We start from the raw sequence: 20294 nt of genomic DNA on the forward strand, positions 1-20294 counted from the left end.
ACTTCAGGCTTTAAACTCCCAGACCCCACCCAGGGTCAGGACCCCCCAGCACAGGCTAGACGTGGAGCAGAACCATCCTGTGGGCAAGCACAGCTATCCAAAGGCCAGAGGGAGAGATGGATGCCCCAGAGCAGCCGGCCACTGAGGGCCGACGAGCACAGGACGTGAGCACAGGGTGGTGGCAAAACTGGGGGCTGCAGTCACACCGGCCACACGCCAGAGCCCCTGCAGCCATGGCACACACCCTTACCCACACACTGCAAGTTAAGGGTTTTTTTAACAGTCTCACCCTCTCACATCCAAACACAACCACCCAGGAGGGGACTGGAGGGATGTGGCTCCCTGGGAATCTGCATTTCCTTAGGCTGTGAAATCTCCCCACACTCCAGATGGAGGAAAGTATTAGGCTATTCCAGCTGGGGTGGGAAGGGCAAGAGCAAGGTCATGAATTCCTGGTGTGAATGTAAATTGAAATGAGATTTCTAGCATTTAGCAACATGCCTTCACGTCTTCAAAAAAAAAAAAAAAAGGAGGCTATATCTGTTGAGTGAGCAATGCTCAGTGCTGAAATAGGAAATAATTAGGAATAAAGAAAATATTTATGAAAGCAGATGTTCAATTCAATATTGCACAATTTTCAGTTCTCCCCAAATTTAGATATGTTAATTCAGTGCTAGTCCAGTAAGCAAAATATTCCAACAGGATTTTCAGTGGAATTATGCAAGCGTTCCAAAGAGACCAGTGAAAAATAAGAACAAAGAACATACCCTACCAGCTATCAGAATTACTATAAAGCTGTCATGACTTCCAAAGTCCAGCAATGATAGATGAATAGAGACCAACAGGAAAAATGAAGCATGACCACAGGTGGACAGACAGACACACCTAATGGATGATAAGGCAGCATTTCAGGTAACTGGGTGAGACTGGTATTGGAGCAACTGGCTCTCCCATATTTAAAAAGAGCTAGAACCTCACCTGTGAGAGGATTACAAGAACACATGGACACTGTGCTATGGCTCCGGGGTGGACAGCAGGTGTGAGCACAGAGCATGGAAAGCAGAGCCCTTCCGGGCAGAAGGGCTGGAGACACAGCCATGCTCCCTCCTACTGTGTCTGGCTAGAGAAGCTGGGTAAAATCTCACAATGTGAATCAAAGAGCTACGGAAGCACTCGGACTAGCAGGCCAAGATTCCAGAGATGGGGGCTGCTGGGACAGGAGACAACATTCCAACATGCCACAGCACTTTCTCCCTAAGTGCATTTGCATTCTGGGCACAGGGCAAGAGGCTGGGAATCTGGAGTCTTCCCAGGCAGGGAGCTGTTGCTGAGAGATGGAGAAACCCACTGAGTTTCTAGTCAAGAAAAGCAAACTTGAGAGGTCAAAATCCCAGAAGAAAGAAGTAGGGAGCTTCACTCAGCCAGTTCTCCTCTTAAGTGCAAAGGTATGAGGGTCAGGAGTTTAAAAATCCAAACAGAAATTCTCTGCAAATCAAAGAGGAGTCTTCTGCATTGTCAGGTGCTAAGGAGACAAGGATTAGCATTCAAGATTCAATGGGAGGAGGGGCTCCAGTAATCATACCAGGGCCTGATTTGAAAGCCCTGAGAGGCACAGAATCTAAAAGCAGAACCACAGGGATGGCAAAGCTTAGCAAAACTGCGATGCTTCCCTGACTCAGTCAACTAAGTCTTTGCCTGAATTAGGGATGACTGTCCACTCTATCCACTTGGAAAGAAAAAGGTGAGCCATCCAGAGCCTCTTCTGTGTTTCAATAGGCAAGATCTGACATTAAATCAAAAGTCACAGGGCACGAAAAAAGACAGGACTATAGGATTCAAAAGAAACTGGGGGGAGAAAAAAACCACGAAAAGAAAAAAAGAAACATACCGACACATGATCCAGATCTAAGAGTTATCAAACAAGGACTTTAAAATAACCATAACGTATATATTCAAAATAAAGAGAAAAGGACAGAGAAAATAAATGGAAAAATGGAGACTTTTGCAAGATCTAAAACTATGAAAAAGAATTTCTAATGAAAATTCTAGAACTGAAAACACAATAACTGACATTAAGAACTCAAGAAATTAGACACAGCTGAAAGCAGTGTTCATGAACTGGAAGAATTAAAGAACAGGGAAAAATGAATGGAAAATACAGGAAGTAGAGTCAGAGTAATATAGGACACAGTGAAATGGCCTAACGTGCAAGTAACTGCAAGCTAAAAGAAGAAATGGAATAGGAGAAAAACAATACTTAAGAAGATAATGACCAGGGGAGCCTGGCGGCTCAGTCATGAAGTGTCTGCCTTGGACTCAGGTCATGATCCCAGAGTCCTGGGATCAAGCCCCACATCAGGCTCCCTGCTCAGCAGGAAGCCTGCTTCTCCCTCTCCCACTGCCCTTACTTGTGTTTCCGCTCTCACTGTGTCCCTCTGTCAAGTAAATAAATAAAATTGTCAAAAGAAGAAGAAGAATATAATGACCATTGTCTAAAATTGCTAAAGTACATCAACCCACAGATTCAAGAAGACTTGCAAACACAAAGTAGGATAAATACAAAGAACGCCACACAAAGGGACATCATAATAAGACTGAGTGCCAAAGAGGAAGAGTCCTAAAAGCAGCCAGAAAAGAAGAGACAGATAACCTCTAAAGGAACAAAAATTGGACTGACAACTGACCTCTCAACAGCAATGATGGAAGCCATAAGACAAGTTCAGGTTTCAGCATCATCAGATAAGTGGAAAAGCAACAACTTATATTAGACTTTACAGGATACATGTTTCAACTGCTAAGGTAATCATCAAGAAAGCAGGAAAAAAATGTGTAACTAACAAGTTAGTAGCAAGAACAGAAAAAAATGTACATCGTTTTATTAATCTAATAGAAGGCAACCAAGGAGGAAGAACAGAACAATAGCAAAAAAACCTAGGTTGAATGGAAGATGAAGATTTAAAACTGCAGATAAAAACCCAATTAGTATGGCCTGAACACTCCCGGTAAAACATCATAACCATCAAAACAGATTTTTTAAAAATTCTATTCTGTTGCCAAGAGACACTTTTTTTAAAAAGATGTTATTTATTTGAGAGAGAGAGTGTGTGCACACACATGCCTGCATGGGGGAAGGGGCAGAGGGAAAGAGAGAATCTTGAGCAGAGTCCCTGCTGAGCATAGAGCCTGACATGGGGTCCGTCTCACCAAGTGGGATCATGACCTGAGCCAAAATCAAGAGCAGACACTTAACTGACTCGGCCACCCAGGCGCCCCCAGGAGACACCTTTAAATAAACAGACAGAAAGGTTGAAAATAAAAAGATAAACATTTTTGGTTTGCTTCTATCAGATACTGAGAAGGGAAATTATACATCATACACGTTCTTTTAAAGTACCCATAAAGGGGCACTTGTGTGGCTCAGCTGGTTAAGTGATTCACTCTTGATCTCAGCTCTCAGGTCTTGATCTCCAGGTTATGAGTTCAAGCCCCAAGCTGGGCTCCACTCTGGGCATGAAGCCTACTAAATAGAGAGATAGATAGATGATAGATAGATAGATAGATAGATAGATAGATAGATAGCACATAAAGATGTACTAAAATTGGTCATACACTAGTCATAAATCAAACTCTAACAAATTTCAATGTAAAATTAAAATCCTAATGTGTATGTTCTCTGACCACAGTAGAATTGAGCTAGACATCAATCCCAAAAAACAAAACAACAACAACAAAACCCTACAAAATCCCCCAACTGCTTGGACATTAAGCAATAGGGTTCTAAATAACCCATGGGACAAAGAAAAACATCTCATCAGACATTAGAAAATATTTTGAACTGAACGCTAATGCAGATATAACATATCAAAACTGTGGGAGGCAGCTAAAGCAGGACTCACAAGCCTGGAGGGGTCAGGGGGCCTTCACATGGTTCTTGGGTAGATTCAGGCCCAGCATCCCTCAGCAAGCTACAGATTCGCCAGGCTGACCCTCAGGATTCACGTTTGCCTGGAGACCAGCCCAGTGGATGTGAGCCAGCAACCGAGGCTCTGCCAGAGCAGGGCTGTCTCCTGTTGACCCCTGAACCCTGGTGTCAGTAGCACCAGGGGGTTGGAGAGACATGGAAAACTCAGGGAGGTGGTTGGGTGTGTGCATCTGAAGAGGGGTCAGGCAAGAAAAATGAATGCGTCACTTGTGAACACTAAGTCACTGCAATGGAAGAGATCAACAGGCTGGATAGAAAGGGGGAGAACGAGATGGAGGAGTGGCAGAGAAGTCTGGAATTCTGGACAGGCCCTCTAGAATCCCGCCTTCACTGCCAGAGGCAGTGGGAGACCCAGGTCCTGAGCTTTGTGGGGACACCACAGGTCACTTCCCAATTCCCCACTAGCCTCCTCGGCATTCACCTTCCTAAATCTGCCGTCAATTAGAACAAGGGTTCTGCTTTTCATTTTCCCAAATGCGTTGCCATGATGTCTGTCTTCTACCCTTCCAGAAGGGCTTAGGTCTCTTTCATTTACCTTTACCATTATTTTAGTGCCATTTCAGGAGGGAGAGAAGATAAATGCATGAACCTCACAGACAGAATACTGAGAAAAGATGGCCCAAAGACAAAAGTGGGTACACTTTTTATAATCCTACTTATGCAACTTCTTAAATGGGCCACCCAAAACTGGCAGAATATGCACATTACTTAGCAAGATAGAGCCAAAAGCATCAAATAGCACAAAACAGCTAGGAGAGCGGGAAGAGGTTGGGGATGGAGAGGAAAACCTGCTGATTTCCTAAATAAGTTTTGTAGATAGATCTGACTCTTCAAAACTGTGTTCATATTTAAAGATTTTTTTAAAAAATTACCAAATGGGGGCACCTGGGTGGCTCAGTCGTTAAGTGGCTGCCTTTGGTTTGGGTCATGATCCTAGAGTCTTAGGATCGAGCCCCGCATAAGGCTCCCTGCTCAGCGGGAAGCCTGCTTCTCCCTTTCCCACTCGCCCTGCTTGTTTCCTCTCTCTCTGTGTCTCAAATAAATAAAATCTTAAAAAAATAAAAAACCACCAAATGGTTCGGGTAAATAAGTAAATAAGTAAGAAGACCTTATTTTGTTTGACAAACACCAGTGCGTGTGAAGACAAAAACAGTTTGCTCATTACAATTAACATTTGCCAAACCAACAGAAAAACAAATGAATGAGAGACCTCCACTTTTGGCAACATGGTGGACGGAACTCCCTCCCATTAGAAATCACTGAGAAACTTAGGATAAATAAAAAACTTCAAAATAAAATAAGAGAATGTCTGAGGAAGGGGAGAGAAAGCAGCAGGAAGAGCTGAATCCAAGAGGCAAGCCCACCAGGGAGAAAGCTGCAGGCATATGCTGACACCAGAAACATGGTGAAGCAGATCTCACCCGCTGAATGGAGGACTGAGGCATGGCCTCAAGCACAAGGTTGGAACTGGAACCAAACCACCATAAAGAGTTCAATCCTTTGGGGCGCCTGGGTGGCTCAGTGGGTTAAAGCCTCTGCCTTCGGCTCAGGTCATGATCCCAGGGTCCTGGGATCGAGCCCCGCATCGGGCTCTCTGCTCTGCAGGGAGCCTGCTTCCTCCTCTCTCTCTGCCTGCCTCTCTGCCTAGTTGTGATTTCTCTCTGTCAAATAAATAAAATATTAAAAAAAAAAAAAAAAAAAAAAAAAGAGTTCAATCCTTTAAAGCTAGAACCCTAGAGCATGGAAGGCTGGGAGAAAGCTATCTGTCATCAGAGGGACACAGGGGACTTACTCTGAATGATCTCAGCCCCACATGGTGAAAAGCCAGTGTTTCTGAGAACTCGAGGCCACAGACCTGTCTTCATGCAGCTTTGTGTTTCAAGTTTGGAATACCTGCATGATCAGTGAAACCCGAGTTTGAGAAGTCAGCTCAGAGTATGTCTCGGCTGTTTGCAACTATAGGACATCATCACAAACACAAATGCAAATCCTCCTTAGAAATAGCTTCCTCTTCTCAGGTCCCCACAGATGAAGATCAGTCAAATGTGAGCTCATAATTACATATTACCCAAACACCACAGAAGCACTTCACTGTGAGCAAGAGTTGGGGAAAGGAAAAGAAAAGAGAACTAGAATTGGATCCTAATCCTGGACTATCAAGGATTTCAGATACTGAAATCATCAGATACAGATCATAAAATACGCATGCCTAAAATGTTTAGAGAAATAAACAGGAAGGAGAAACAATGCTGTAAAATATGGAGGGGGGAACCATGTAGAACGTTCAGAAATAAAAATGTGACCCTTCAAACTTTAAAACTTAGCAGATGTGTTAATCTGAAAATTAAATGAAGCTGAGCAGAGAATTAATGAACTGGAAAAAGTACTGGAAAAAATTACTCAGAATGGTCCCACAGAGACAACATGATGAAAACATAAAACCAAGATTAAGAGTCATGCAACATGAAAGAATTCACTAATTCATCATGGCAGAAATTTTAACACATTGCTTACTAATTGACAGCCCAAACAGATATAATTAACAAGGATGTAGATGGTCTGAACACTATAATCATGAACTAATGAACACATGTGCTCTCTTCTTCTTGTAAATTAGAGAAACACATTCTTTTCTAACACATATGGAACATCTACAATATTCTACCATTTTGTAGGTCACAAAACAACTCCTAATAAATGTCAAAGACTGTACCAAATGCATCTTGTAATTTGAAGATAATTAAAAATCAATAAAAGACCATTAAAAAACCTGTGTTTAGAAAAATTAAAAATAAACTTCTAAATAATTAATACACAAAGAAGAAATCATGATGGAGATACAAATAAACTTAGTAGTGAATGATAATGAAAAGACTACTAGCAACACTTGGGGCATTTCCATGTTCAGCCATGATGGGAGTTACAGGACCACACTTAAACTCCCCCTATAAATAATAAATTAGCAAACCTGGACAAAATGTAGACACTCGACAGCAGGCTGTGCAGTGACTGTGATCACTGAGAGAAGGGAAACATACAAGGGAAACCCTACAGTCACTCCAAATCCACCCAGAGGCAATTTCCAGACCTCAGGGTTTGGACGGTAGGACACCAATAGCTCAGCAGCTCTGATGAGTTGAGGAGATGGAGGCTAGAATTTGGGTAGTTTGAGGCAACTGGAAATTGTGGGTCAGAGTTTTGGAAAGGAAAGAGCAGCTAAGTAGCAAAGGTCAAGATATTGCATAGAAGTGCCTTGAGTCTTTGTAGAGGATGCATCCATCCCCATATAGTGCAGGCAAGGAAGACATAGGGATTCCCAAAGCTCACATAAATTAAGAAGGTTATCTGTACCATAATAGTTCTCTTGATCCTCCATTCCAGACATTCAGTGGATATCCCAAAGAAATCACACTTGAGTAGTGGGCTTAACCATCCCTCTGACATCTGCTCCAGAGAAACTCTTTAAAATCAGGACTTCAAGGATCAAATGAGCTCAAGTAATTTACTACCTGCCAAAACAAAGACCAACATGCTTTCTGGGAAGAAAGCATAATTCAGACACTCCACAATGTAGAAATGTCTAGAACCCAATTAAAAAAAAAAATGGGGGCACCTAGGTGGCTCGGTCCATTAAGCATCTGCCTTCAGCTCAGATCATGATCTCGGGATCCTGGGGTGGAGCCCCATGTCAGGCTCCCTGCTCAGCAGAGGAGTCTGCTTTTCCCTCTCCCCCTGCCCCTCCCCTGCCTCGTGTGCACTCTCTCTCTCAAATAAATAGTCTTTTTAAAAAAATTACTACACGTGCCAAGAAGCAGGAAAAGATGAATTATAACCAGGAGAAAAATTAGTCAGTGGGAAATTGAGTTTTCTTACAACAGTTAAAGAAGCTGATTCAATAGTTTAAGAATCTACTTACCAAAAAAAAAAGCAGGAGACTTTTCACAAGTGAGCCCTAACATACACTCAAAAAACCCAGATAATTCCAATCTTATACAAACTCTTTAAGAGAACAGGGAAGAGGGAGACAGGGGTAGAGAGATTATGACCTTGGCATCAAATCACACAAAAAAACTGGAGAAATGAAGATCAGACATTGATTTTACTAGCGAATATAGATATAAAAGTCCAAAACATTAGCAAGAAGGCCCAGCAGCAAATAAAAAGGTTAATGCAGTAGGCTTATTCTAAAAATACCAATATGATGGTATATATGCGGTTTAACATACGACATCTATTAATATAATTCACTACATATCAGATTAAAGGAGAAATAGTCAAATGAGGTTCTCAATAGTTGCTGAAAAGGCATACAATAATTCTCAAAATCTGTTTATGATAAAACTCTTGGCAGTAATGAAAAATAAAAGAAATCTTTACTCTCATAACAGGCACCTACTAAAAGCCTACCCAAATATCATACTTAATTGTAAAATATTAGGAACACTTTCTTTAAATTCGGACACAAGTTTAGGACGCCTGTCATCACTTCTATTTCACATTGGAACAGTGGTGCTAGCCAGAGTGATAAGGCAGGAAAAATAAACAACAATGACAAAATATGGATTGGAAATGAAGAAACCCAATTTGTCATCACTTGCAGACTATTTACTTATCTACACAGAAATCAAGAGGATCCACAGATAAATTATTTGACTTAGTGGGAAGGTGACACAAAGTTGCTGGAAACAAACCATGTTGGAATACATGAGAGATAAATAGTTAAAAAAATATTTTAAGGTGCATTTAAAAGATAATCCAAAGCATATAGTGCCTTTATCATAATAAATGTCACAACAGATGCATATAACTTTTATGAGGAAATTTTTAGCCTTCACAAAAACATAGAAAACCTAAATAAATGAACTATAACCTACACATGGAAAAATGTCAATACCTTTAAAATGTTTATTTTCACTCAAATGAATCAAAAATTCAATGCATGGTCAAATGAAATCTCAACCAGATTTTTTATGAAAGTGTTGTTAAAAATTCCTTTGGAAGAGTGAGATGCTATGAATACCAATGACCCATTTGAAGAAACACAAGAGAGTAGAAAACAACGTGTCCTCCTGGAATCAAGACTTAACATAAAGGTACAGTAACTAAGGTGGGGTGGCCAGGACAAGGTAAGTCACCACCCGTGTAACAGAAGGGATCCCAAAACAGACTTACACAGACACAGCCCTTCTGAGAGTGGGCAAAGGGGGCTTTGCAGGTCTGTGGGAAGGGGAAGGAGTACTGAAGCTATGTTGCTGAGAAAACCAGTGATGGCCTGAATTTTGAGACCCCATATTCCTAACCCAAACCCTACCCCCAGTGGGAAGAGATTAGGAAGTGGGGGACACTGGTATATGGTCAGGCATAAATGGGTTCACAGGGTGGGCCTCATGAATGGGATTAGTGCCCTTATAAAGGTCCCAAGAGAGCATGCTTCCTCTCTCCAGTGCAGAGTTGGCTGTGTGCAACTTAGAAGTAGGCTCTTGCCAGAACCTGGCCCTGCCGGCACCCTGATTTTGGACTTCCAGTCTCAGAACTATGAGAAATCACTGTCTGTTTACAAGCCACCCGGTCTATGGTATTCTGTTACAGCAGCCCAGACAGACGAAGACAACTGGCTAGCCATATGGAAAAACACTAAATTAGATTCCTCCTCTATACCAAATCAAATTCCATGCATACTCAAGACCTAAATGTGAACAACAGTTTTGGAAGATAAAATAATGAAGAAAAGTGGTATCTCCATATTCTCCTTCGAGGATTCAACCCACAGAAGGTACCAAAAGGAAAAGTCCAGACATCAAGATACAATTAATGGGTGAAAAGGAGTTCACCCCCTGGAGATATCTGCAGCACATCTAACTGACAAGCGTTCATATGCAGAACACACAAAGAACACACAAAAATCAAACAATAACAACAAAAAAGAACAGCAAAAAAATAGCCAAAAGTTATGAACAGGCAATTTACAGGACAAGAAGCTCAACCACAACGGATAATGATGAAAGTGTGGCTCAAAACCATATCCATCAGGGGCACCAAGGTGGTTCAGCCTGTTAAACATCTGCCTTTGGCTCAGGTTATGATCTCAGGGTCCTGGGATGGAGCCCCACGTCAGGATCTGTGCTCAGCAGGGAGCCTGCTTCCCCCTCTTTGCCTGCCCCTTCCCCCGCTTGTGCATGCACACACTTGCTCTCTCTCTCTAATAAATAAATAAAATCTTTTTAAAAATCCATCAGATCACAAAATTGAAACATGTGGCAACATGAAATGTTGTAAGGACAAGGAAACGGGAACATCACAGTCCACTTGGGAAAACCTCATGAGCACAACCACTTTGGAAACAACATGGAGATGTCCGCTAACATTGCAGACTCTGGGACCAGCCACTGGGCAACTCTACATGTACAAGATCACAGGAGAAATGTCCCCAGACACCACGGTATCTGCAGCAGAAAGGAGAAAGAGTAGGAAAGGGGGAGGAGATGGGAGAGCCTGACTGTCCACTGACTGGAGACTGAACAAAGCATGGCCCAGTCACACCGCAGTCATCCAGATAGGACAGTGAGTGAAGCAGAGCCATCCGTAGTCCTTGGGAAACTTACAAACAGCCAATGTCACTTGCCCAGCAATATGCAGCCCACACGGGGCTTCACACACACAAGGGATGCTACCTGGAGCCCAGGGGTCAATGACGAAATTCTGCACATGCTGAGGGCCAAAGTCCAGGTGGTAAGAACCTCCAGGTCAAGTCGGGACTCTGAGGCCCCAAGGACTGCCAAGGCCTTGATGTGGACCTCCACCAAGTCTGCAAGTTGGAGGTTCTCATCAAGAGCCAGAGTCACACCAGAGCCCCCTCCTCCTTCTGTGAGGGTTAGGGGAGCGGTCGCTCAAAATGCCAGGGACCGAGGAGCGTGCTGGAAATGCTTCCTCTCTGAAGCTGACCGTGCACACAGGGCCATTTGTGAAAATATTCTAGATTCTTTTTCATGTGTCCTATTACGTAATAACCTTTTTTAAAGACTTAACTTCTTTCAAGAAGTCTTGCCACTGAGGGGACCAAGCAGCGGGGCTGATTTGCAGGGGATGGGCCAGGCCTCGCTGCCTGGGGCCGGGCTGCAGGCAGGGGGTCTGAGGTGGGGCGCTGGGGGTCATGGTGTCAGACATGCTGTGTACTGGAGAGCGGCAAGAAGGCCCAGCCCCTCTCAACAGCGCTGGGTGTGAAGTCTGAGAGGACACGAGCAAGCGTGAAATGGTTCCGAGGGTGCAGAGTCACGTGGCTGCAGGTGCCGCGGAGGTTTGCCCACCGAGCTGGGGAGGGCACGTGCAGGGGTGAGGATCAGCCAATCTCGGGCTCAGAGCCAGGGGAGGAGAAGGACGGGGCAGGGAGCATACCAGAGCCCAAGAAGCTGTTCAAAGGGCTCCTGAGCCATGAGGGTCTGTGCCCTGCCGGCCCTATGTGGGGTGCCATCCATGCCTGAGGTTGAAAAGGCCCAGCCTACAACCGTGAGACATGCAGCAAGGACAGAGAGGACAAGGGAGCCAGGCGACAGTGGTCATGCACGTGGTTGAGGCAAGGACCACGGGAGAGGGAGACCCGGAGCCATGAGCCAGGACCTCCCGGGAAGGAGGGGGTTGAGCCCATTCACTCGGTGAAGATGTGCTGAGGACCCACCATGGGCAGATCACAGGAGACACAGGGGACACAGGGGATGGGGCTGGCCCCTCAATGAATACTGACGACTTCACATTTCTGTGTAAACACGGAGTGTGGGCAGGAAGCTCAAGGAAAAGCCAAACCTCCACGGACACATGGATGGGCAAAGGCAGCCTGAGACCCAGGACTGGCCCCCGGCGCAAACCCACACCAAGCACCGCGGCCTCCCCAGCGTCCCTCACCTGGTGCCCATCTACCCCCCAGGCCAGCAGCACCGCCTGGAACGGAGCACCCACATGGCACCTCTTCCTGAAACACTGGTTTTCCCTCGAGAGTTGGGGAAAAACAGAACTCATCTTTCTTAGGCTTACAAGAGATACACATTAGAGCCCATGCCGGGCCCGCCCCGGGGCCCCTCAGAAGGGAGGGGCCCCTCAAGCAAGAAGCCTGTAGGTTCGCTCTTGAGGCCCATGAAACAGAAGGCAGAGCTTGCTGGTGGGTCACCCCCATGGTGAAGGGCAGGGGAGAGGCCTCGCCCATGACCTCAGGCCCCTAACAATCCTTCTGGAGGCTGGGGTGAGGGGTGGCCCAGAAACAGCCCAGAGGGGGTCGGCATGATAGCGGGGCCCTCCAGGGGTTCTGGGCTTGTGGGCTCAGGGGGGCCGGTGGAGGGAAGGCGTTCCAGGATGCGAGGCTACCGAAGGCGACCAGGTGTGAGTCTGCAGAACCACCACACGGACCTGTGGGACCGCCATCCGCTGCTAGCCACCCACCCCTACAGAGGGCACGGCCACCACACTGCCAGGCCTGGGCTCCCCAGACATGGGAGAAACGTGTGGTGAGAGTGAGAGCGCCAGTGTGGACGTTGGCACCCTGCATCCTGGAAGAGCGGGATGGGACTACGTGGACCCCGCACCCAGCCCTCCAGACCTAAAGCAGAGCCCCTTCACCCCCATGCTGGGCTCCAGCCAGAAGCCCACTCTGACCCGGGGAAACCAGGGGTGGCGTGCTCAACCCCCCACCCCCCCACCCCCCCCACCCCCCGCCACAGGCATCCCCAGCAGGAAGGGGCCCTCAGGGCCTGCCACATACACCAGGAGTGTGAAAAGCCTCAAAGGTGAAGACTGTAGTGAACCAGCAGGGAGCTCGAAATAAACCACAGAGCGGAAGCAGAAACAAGCAAATGAATAGGAACCACCTCTAGGAACCCTCAGAATGTTTCGAGGATAGTGTGCTTCGAAACAGGAACAGGACGCTGTGAAATGGGAACAGTAAGGGACAAGGAAGAGGGAGCTCTTAGAGATGGACACGTAAGTGCTGAAACACATGATTCCAAAAAGAACTCAAAATAGAAGCCCAGAAATTGCCCAGAAAATAGGACATAAACAAGGAGACACAACATACGAGCGGAAAAAAACAAGACCAAGACAAGACGACCAGTGCCTAACATCAAGAAAACAGAAAGTGTAAGGGGTGGATGGCTGCTCATAGCGCGTGGGTCCACAGGCCGGGATGTCGACACCGAGACGTGTGGCCAGACGCACCACAGACCTAGGACCGAGCCAAGACCCCATCCCACAGCCAAGGACTCAGCCCCATTTCCAGGAAGTCGCACAGGAAACAAGAAAGGAGAAGCTCCGTGTCCAAGAAACAGAGCCATCCGGCCCCCGGGTTGTGGATAGCAGGGGGCAGCTGGGGGGGACACATGCTGGAAGAGGCTCCCGGGTGTGGGTGCCAGGAAAGAGGGGACTTGGCATGACGCATGAGCACATGACGGAGAGCTGGGGAAATCAAATGTTCCAGAGGTCTGTCCTGCCTAAGGTCAGAGCTCACACAAAGAGCAGGCCCTAAGTTCTCTCCTCGGGTCTGGGTCTGGCGACCACATCCCTGCTCATCCTGTCATGCTCCAGGCACCAGGGACCTGCAGCCATGTGGCAGAGAGTGAGGACCAGGTGACACGGAGCAACTGAATCACCCCAGGCCCCATTCCCATTCCCACCAGAAGCCTGGTCCCCATAGACCCACAGGCCTTGGACACTGATGGCCCCGCCCTGCCCCTTACCATCCCGGCCTAGCTGATGACAGATGGGGAAGGAAACTGAGGCCCACCTGAACTCTCCTGGCAGGGCTGAGACCCAAGAGCGGGGATAGGGCTCCTGATACCCCTCCAAGTTCATTCTGGGCACCATCAGCCTCCCTCCTAGAGGCCGAAGGCCAGACTCCAGGGAGAGGGGCCTGCAGGGGCCCAAGGGCCCTTCCCACCCCATCCCTAGCACTGCATTTCAGGACAGACACCTGCCCCAGGATCTTCTGGGCCCTGAATAGGAGATGTGAAGACACGCAGACAACCTGCACACGCCCAGGGTGGCAGCCGCTGTCACTGGGCTCACAGGAAATGACCGCTTGGGCTAAAGCAACTGGCTTGGCTGGGCACCTACTGTGTGTGAGGCCCTGCACTGGCTGGGGGGGGGGGGCAGGGGGGATGGAGGGGTAGAACGGGGATTTGAAGGGGCAGATGGGGCAGAGGATTTGGTCAAGGGGTGGAAGAGTGGGAGGGAGTGGGGGTGGGTGGAGGTGAAAGAGCAGGGGTAGGTGCCGGTGTGGGGTGGAGATGTGTGGAGTAGAAGTAAGGGAGCGAGCAGGCTGGAAGGTCGGGGAGGGGGCAGGTCGGGGCTAGGGGTAGAGGGTGGGCTGGAAGGGTGCGATGAGGTGAAGGGGTGGGGTGGGGGGCAGACTGGAAGTGGGGGTACAGGAGTAAGGTAGACGACTGAGTTGGGGTAGAGGAACGGGGCAGAGGAGTGAGGTGGGGTACAGGAGTAGGGTAGGGGTAGGGGGGTACAGGAGTAGGGTAAGGGGCAGGTTGGGGGCAGGTTGAGAATGGGATAGAGGAGTGGGGTGGAGGAGTGGGGGGTAGAGCAGGGTGGAGGGAAGGTTGGGGGTTGGGGTAGGGGGTGCTGAGGCCGCAGAAAGTCTGGGGTCTAGGGAGCCTTCGCCTACAGATATGAGACGCAGTAGGGGGACACCACCTGCCTGGCTGGGGTCATAAGAGCACCCCAGGAAGTCTCCCAATTCTGCAGCCAATTAATGTTGACTTTCTTCCCCCAGGCCACTGCCCACCAGGGCTGGAGGAACACCTTGGGGGCTGCAGGCAGCTTCAAGGTGGCGGAATCTGGGGTGTGCGGGGACTTCCTGTGGAGGTTGGGTGGAAGGCTCCAGAGAGGGAAGAGGATGAGGTGGGAACAAAGACAAAGAGGGCACGTGTGTGAGGGGGGTGCACGTGGAGGTGTGTGCGAGCGTGTCAGTGTGTAAAACCGTAAGAGTATGTGGGGGGTTGTGTGTGTGTGTGAGAGAGCACGTGTGTGGGTGTGTGGCTGTATGTGTAAGCTAGTTGTAAGTGTGAGAGGGTGAGGCTGGGTGAGTGGATATGAGCGTGCGTGTGTGACTACGCGTACGAGTGTATGTGAGACCGGAGGGGTAAGAGTCTGTGAGTGTGCGTGGGGGAGTGTGTGAGACTGATTGTAAGAGACTGCGTGTGTGTGGGTGTGCCCTGGGTGACCGATGTGAGGCCAGCTGAGAAGGAAGAGCAGGAGGTCTGGGTTGGGGGCGGGGGCACTGGCTGGCCCTCCCAGCACCCCGGCACTTCCCCACCCCTTCCGAATGGGGGGAGGGCAGCCACACTGCAGGCCAGGATTATTAGGAGATTAAACCCGGGGGCAGAGGCTCTCCAGAGCAACGGCCCCTCCTCTGGATGTCCAGCCACCCAGGTGGCCCGTAAATCCTGATCCATCCCAGGGATGGCATCTAGTGAGGCCTCCGGGGCTGGCAAGGGGCTCACAAGGGGCTCAGATTACAAAACCACAGAGGAAGCTGGCTGGGGGCCGGGGACATGACCACAGAGGCACACAGGAAGAGCTGGAGAGGAACTCAGAGGGGTCAGGGGGCTCAGCCTCTGCTGTGCCCTCCACTCTTCCAGTGTCCCCTCCACTCCCAGTGCAATGACCCCTTTGCTGCGTCCCTGAGCTGGGGGTAGCGTCCCAAGCCAGAATCCTCATGGTGTTCAGGAGTTAAACTGCAAACCTGTTCAGTCAGGTGGGGCAATGAATCACGTGCCCACAACCCCAACCCTTACACTCTGCCTGATTCCCCAGCCCTGCCTGTGGGGTGAGGCCCACAGCTAACGGGACAAAACAGGGTATGCAACAGACCCACCTGCCTGGCTCTGCCCTGGGCACCCCAGTCAAGCCAAGAGGTTTGGGGCAGGGTGTGGTCCAGCCCCAACCGAGCTGTGTGATGCTCCTGGGTGTGGATGGGGAGAGGAGGACAGTAGTGGTGGGGGGGAGGGTCCACCCTTTGGTCTAAGAACCCTAAATGGGATAGTGCTCCAGGAAGCATTCAGAACTGGGCAGGAGCGTGAGCATAGGCTCATCCTGGGGGTCACTAGCTGCTGCATGACCCCTGGCCCGCCAGTCTCCATCCCAGGGGTGGCTGCTCAGACACCTCCCCACTCTTAGAAGTAGGGGTCTCAGCATGGAGGGCTGTGTCCTGATCCTTAAAGGCCAGGGTGTGGTTCCCAAAGCTGGTAGCCCCTCCATGGTCCCCAGTCAGGTGGTAGCAGGCCTCCATCAGAACATCCCCTCACCCTGCCACACCCCGCTCCCCTGCCTTGGTTGGCCTATGCAAATTAGTGAGCCTACGCAGACTCCCCCAGACCCCCCAGAGCCTTCTCCTGAAGCTATGTTGCTCCCATCAGCACCTCCTACCTGTCTCTGTCCCCCCACCCCTGTGCCACCCCCAATCCCATCTCTCCCTCCACAGAACCCACAGGAGGACCTTCTTCCTCTACTTTCAAAAGCCATCGTTAGCCTGGGTCAGCAGTGGTGACACCAGGGGGGCCTGAAGGGAGACCAGGCAGGGTGGCAGGACCCTCTGTCCTAGGAGTCTGGATCAATTCTAGCTCTGCTCAGTCTCCATCTGGCTGGCCCTGTGTGAGGCCTCTGCGGGGGAGGGGGGTCAGTCTATGGGGGTACCCCAGCGTGGGGGAAGGGGACACACAGCAGACATTCAGCAGGCCCTCCTCACAACCCCTCCCCACTGAGAATCTTGGGGTTGGGGGAGCCCTGACTCCAAAGCTGATCCCCATCTCTGTCCCCTGGACCACACCCCACAGAGGACACCACCTGTCTTCAGATCATCCCTTAATGTGGGACAGAGTTGCTCATCTGCTTCTGTCTGTCTGTCTGTCTGTCTGTCTGTCTGGAACCCAATACCCTCCCCAGACTTCCCACCCAGATAGAGGTTGACTGTCCCCCTCCACAGCCAGTTGCTTCCTTGCCACCATCAACCCTTCTTGGCTCTTCACTTCAACAGAAAGCAGACGGGCTGGCCGGCCCTAGCAGCATCCATCACCCTCCACCGCAGACACGGCAAACACCGCACCCCACTGCAGGGGCCACAGCTGCTCTACACCTGACCACCCTCACCCTACAGCCCCAGTAAGGCGGCTGGCCAACCACACCTGCAAAATGGCCGCCGCAGGTAGAGCCCCAACCCCCCACTCTGGACCCCAGAGCTCCCTGTCAAACCTGCAGCTGCCTTCTCAGGCCGAGGCGAGGCAGATGGGCACCACTGCCCTGGCAGAGCCCCTTCAGCCAGACCGAGAGCAGGGCAAGGAGGGCGGGTTGGTGGCACCACTCTGCGGGGCCTGCGCTCTGGGTCTTACAGAGTCCTCCCCAGGGTTAGGACCTGGGCAGCCCTGCGCGTCAGGGACCTCTCCACACCTACTCCCTCAGCCTCAAGATCCGATGCGATGCCCTAACAGGCCTTTAATCCCAGCAATGCGGGTACCCCTTGGAGGGGGCTGCCTTTTGAGGAGGGGGCACCAGTCTCTCAGAAGAAGTCGCTATTCCTGGGAACGAGGGCGCGCATTGGGTCCGCGCCGGGGCGACGTCGCGCCCGCGCCCAGCAGGCCCCATGACTTGGCATTCCCTCCCTCCCCTCCCCCTCGCCCCTGCGGCCCGCTGTCCTCCCCCCGCCCCCCGCCGCCCACCTAGCGCCCAGCGGACTGCAGACCCTCCCTCGGTGCCTGGATGCCGCCGCCACCCTTTCCCCAGTGCACAGCCAGCGCCGCTGGTTTGGAGTGGGGGGAGAGAAGGTGAGCCGCAGCCTAAAAGGGGAGTCCAGGGGTCTTCGCGGCATACTCGTCCCTGTCATCCGAGTCGGGCGGCCCCGCAGCCCCCTCCCCTCCCGCCGCCGGGCCACACCTGTTACTCGGGCGCTGGCTGCGTAGACACAGGCCTCCAACGGCCCCTCCCAGGCCTTTCTAGAAGGGAGCTAGGGTCTCTCGGGAGGAGGACGCGGCTGGGGGATGGTGAAGGGCAGTCTCGGAGGTGCGCACGAAGCTGGCCTCCCGCCGCAGCCCCCGCCCGCCCCGCCCGCCTGTTATGCTCCGGGCTCCAGCATCCGCCCTCCCCCACCCCGGGGACTCGGGCAGCTGCCCCGTGCTCTCCCCGGCGCCCTCATCCGCGCGCTCTCCCCTTCTCCCCTGCCCGCCGGTCTAGCTCGGCGGCCCTCTCCAGGAAAGGACTAGAGCGCGGAAGCGAGGGAGGGGGCGTCTCGAGAGGCCACCGGAGGCGCGCACCCTCCCCGCGGCGACCCTGCCCCTCCCAGCGACAATCCCGCCACAGCAGAGGCCTCAGCGATGGGAACCTTTGCCGAGGCCCCTGCCGAGACGCGAATAAAAAGGGGACACCCCTGAATTTGCCCCCATTGTTCTCGGGGACGGGGGAGGGTCGGGGGAAGGGAAGGGGCCGTGCGCGCGGCGCCGGCGCCTCCATGGAGACAAGGACGCGGCTCCAGGCGTGACAGGTGCGGGAAGCGAAGCGCAGGTGCCAGAGGCCAGGCGGGCGGCCGCCTTACCTCCCCGGCGTCACTGGCGGCCCGGCATGGGCACGGGCATGGGCGCGGGTCCCCGAGCGCGGAGCTGCTGCTGCTCCCGGGCTGAGCCTGGCGCTGTGACGGCCGCACCGCGTGACGGGCTGCGCGCCCCCGGCCCGGCCCGCCCCGCGCCCCTCCCGCCGCGCTGGTTGGCTGTGCGCTGCGCGGAGAGCCCCAGCCGCCAGCTGGTTTGTCGCGCGGGTAGAAGGACGGGCGTCGCGGCCGCCTCGGGGAGGGGGCTGGGGCCGGAGGGGGCCGGAGCCGAGCTGTGACATCACCGCCGACACAGCGGTTTGCTAGGTGCAGAGGGGCGAACCCACACGGGGCTCAGACGCGGCGCCCCCTCCGCCGGGCGCAGTCCGGGAGCGCCCTCGCAGGGGAGAGTGACCGGGCGGCGCTCAGCCCCGAGGCCCCCGCCCACCCGAACCTGCCACGGATCCCGCGCTGGGCCTTCCCCCACCCTGACCCCTTTCCAGTGAAATCTCCACCTGCCCGCCCACCCGAGAGACTGGCAACACAAACGCTTAATCGCAGGGGGACAAAGCCCCGGTGGGCTCCTTGCATGGGGGGGGGGGGGCGCTGGGTGGGGCAGGGAGGGACCCTGACTCCCTGACTCTGGGTGTAACAGGTGAATTTTAAGTCGCATCTGGAGTCTCTGCACTGGAGTCAGAGCACTAGAGGGGACCAGAGCATCGCAGACCGCTCTTCTAGCGGTCATGACATCTCTTCTGCCGCCTCTCCTCCCATCATGCCTTGGGTGTAGCCCCCACCCTCCGCCCGCCCCACTTCTGCAGGTCATCAGCCCCCACTGTCCCCACAGCCTTTCTCCCCAGCTTCACTTCCCAGAACCGAGTCACACGCTGCTCCAGGGCCACATGGGCAAACCCGCCCTTCGTCAGCCTCCCCAGCTGCTTTTTGGGCCACTGTGAACGACTGACAGACATTTCTGCTGCCTGCAACCTCCATTCGCCCCCCAGGGGTAGAAACTTTGACAAAGCCCCTGGCCAGCTCACCCACCGGAACTGCGGGGTGCAGTGACGTCATGCCATCGTGAAAGCGGGGCGCCCGGGTTCCTTTCCACCCCAGCTCTCGTCCTTAGTGTTCTCTGCATCCCCATGGCTCCGCCTCCCCCAGCACCTGACACCTCCCAGGAGCTGCCCTAATCCTCACGCGACCCAGTGAGGGAGGGGGGCTTCACCTCGATCTGCAGCATCTGTGTGGCGTATGCCCCCAAAGTAACAAGGGCACAGACACATACCCACTCTGCAAAGGAGACCACCCTCTCACCCCGCCCCGCCAAAGGCCCCCAGACAATTTCTCCCTTTCTATTTCCTTGAACTACCTACGTGAAAGAGAATTTATTGTTTTTACAAGCTTTTGGTAGAAACAATAAAATTGGGGGGGTGTAACTTTATCATTTCCATTTTCATCATATTTATTGACCTGGTCAAGTTCTCTATTTCTGGAGCCAAATTTTACATGTTTCTAGGAACTGATCAATTTCATTGAACTTTTAAAATTACTAGCATACATTCATTTTTCTATTAATTGCTTCTGTAATTATTTCTCCTTTTTATTCTATACTTTATTTATTTAATTTTTTTCCTTTTTAATATTTCCTAAGGACCAACTTTTAGCTTCGTTCATCTTCTCATCTTTCCCTTTATTTCAGTTACTCCTGCCCTTATCTATTATTTCCTTCCTTCCTGGTTCTTTGGATCTAAT

At 51.3% G+C, this 20294-nt stretch overlaps 1 protein-coding gene across 21 annotated transcripts in view; it reads right to left on the reverse strand.

The window, feature by feature from the left end:
- Positions 1-19663, reverse strand: part of KIF1A (kinesin family member 1A) — a 92845-nt gene extending 73182 nt beyond the window's left edge. For 8 of the 21 annotated variants that reach the window (XM_046018529.1, XM_046018528.1, XM_046018526.1 and 5 more), the window contains exon 1: positions 19587-19658. The gene's annotated coding sequence lies outside the window, so the exon portion shown is untranslated. Of the gene's footprint in view, positions 1-18551; positions 18669-19586 lie in introns of those variants that run through there. The other 13 variants (XM_046018541.1, XM_046018539.1, XM_046018538.1 and 10 more) reach the window with 4 other exon arrangements.
- Positions 19664-20294: the final 631 nt, after the last annotated feature.

The sequence above is a fragment of the Meles meles genome, chromosome 9, assembly GCF_922984935.1.
Source record: "Meles meles chromosome 9, mMelMel3.1 paternal haplotype, whole genome shotgun sequence".
Taxonomy (NCBI): domain Eukaryota; kingdom Metazoa; phylum Chordata; class Mammalia; order Carnivora; family Mustelidae; genus Meles; species Meles meles.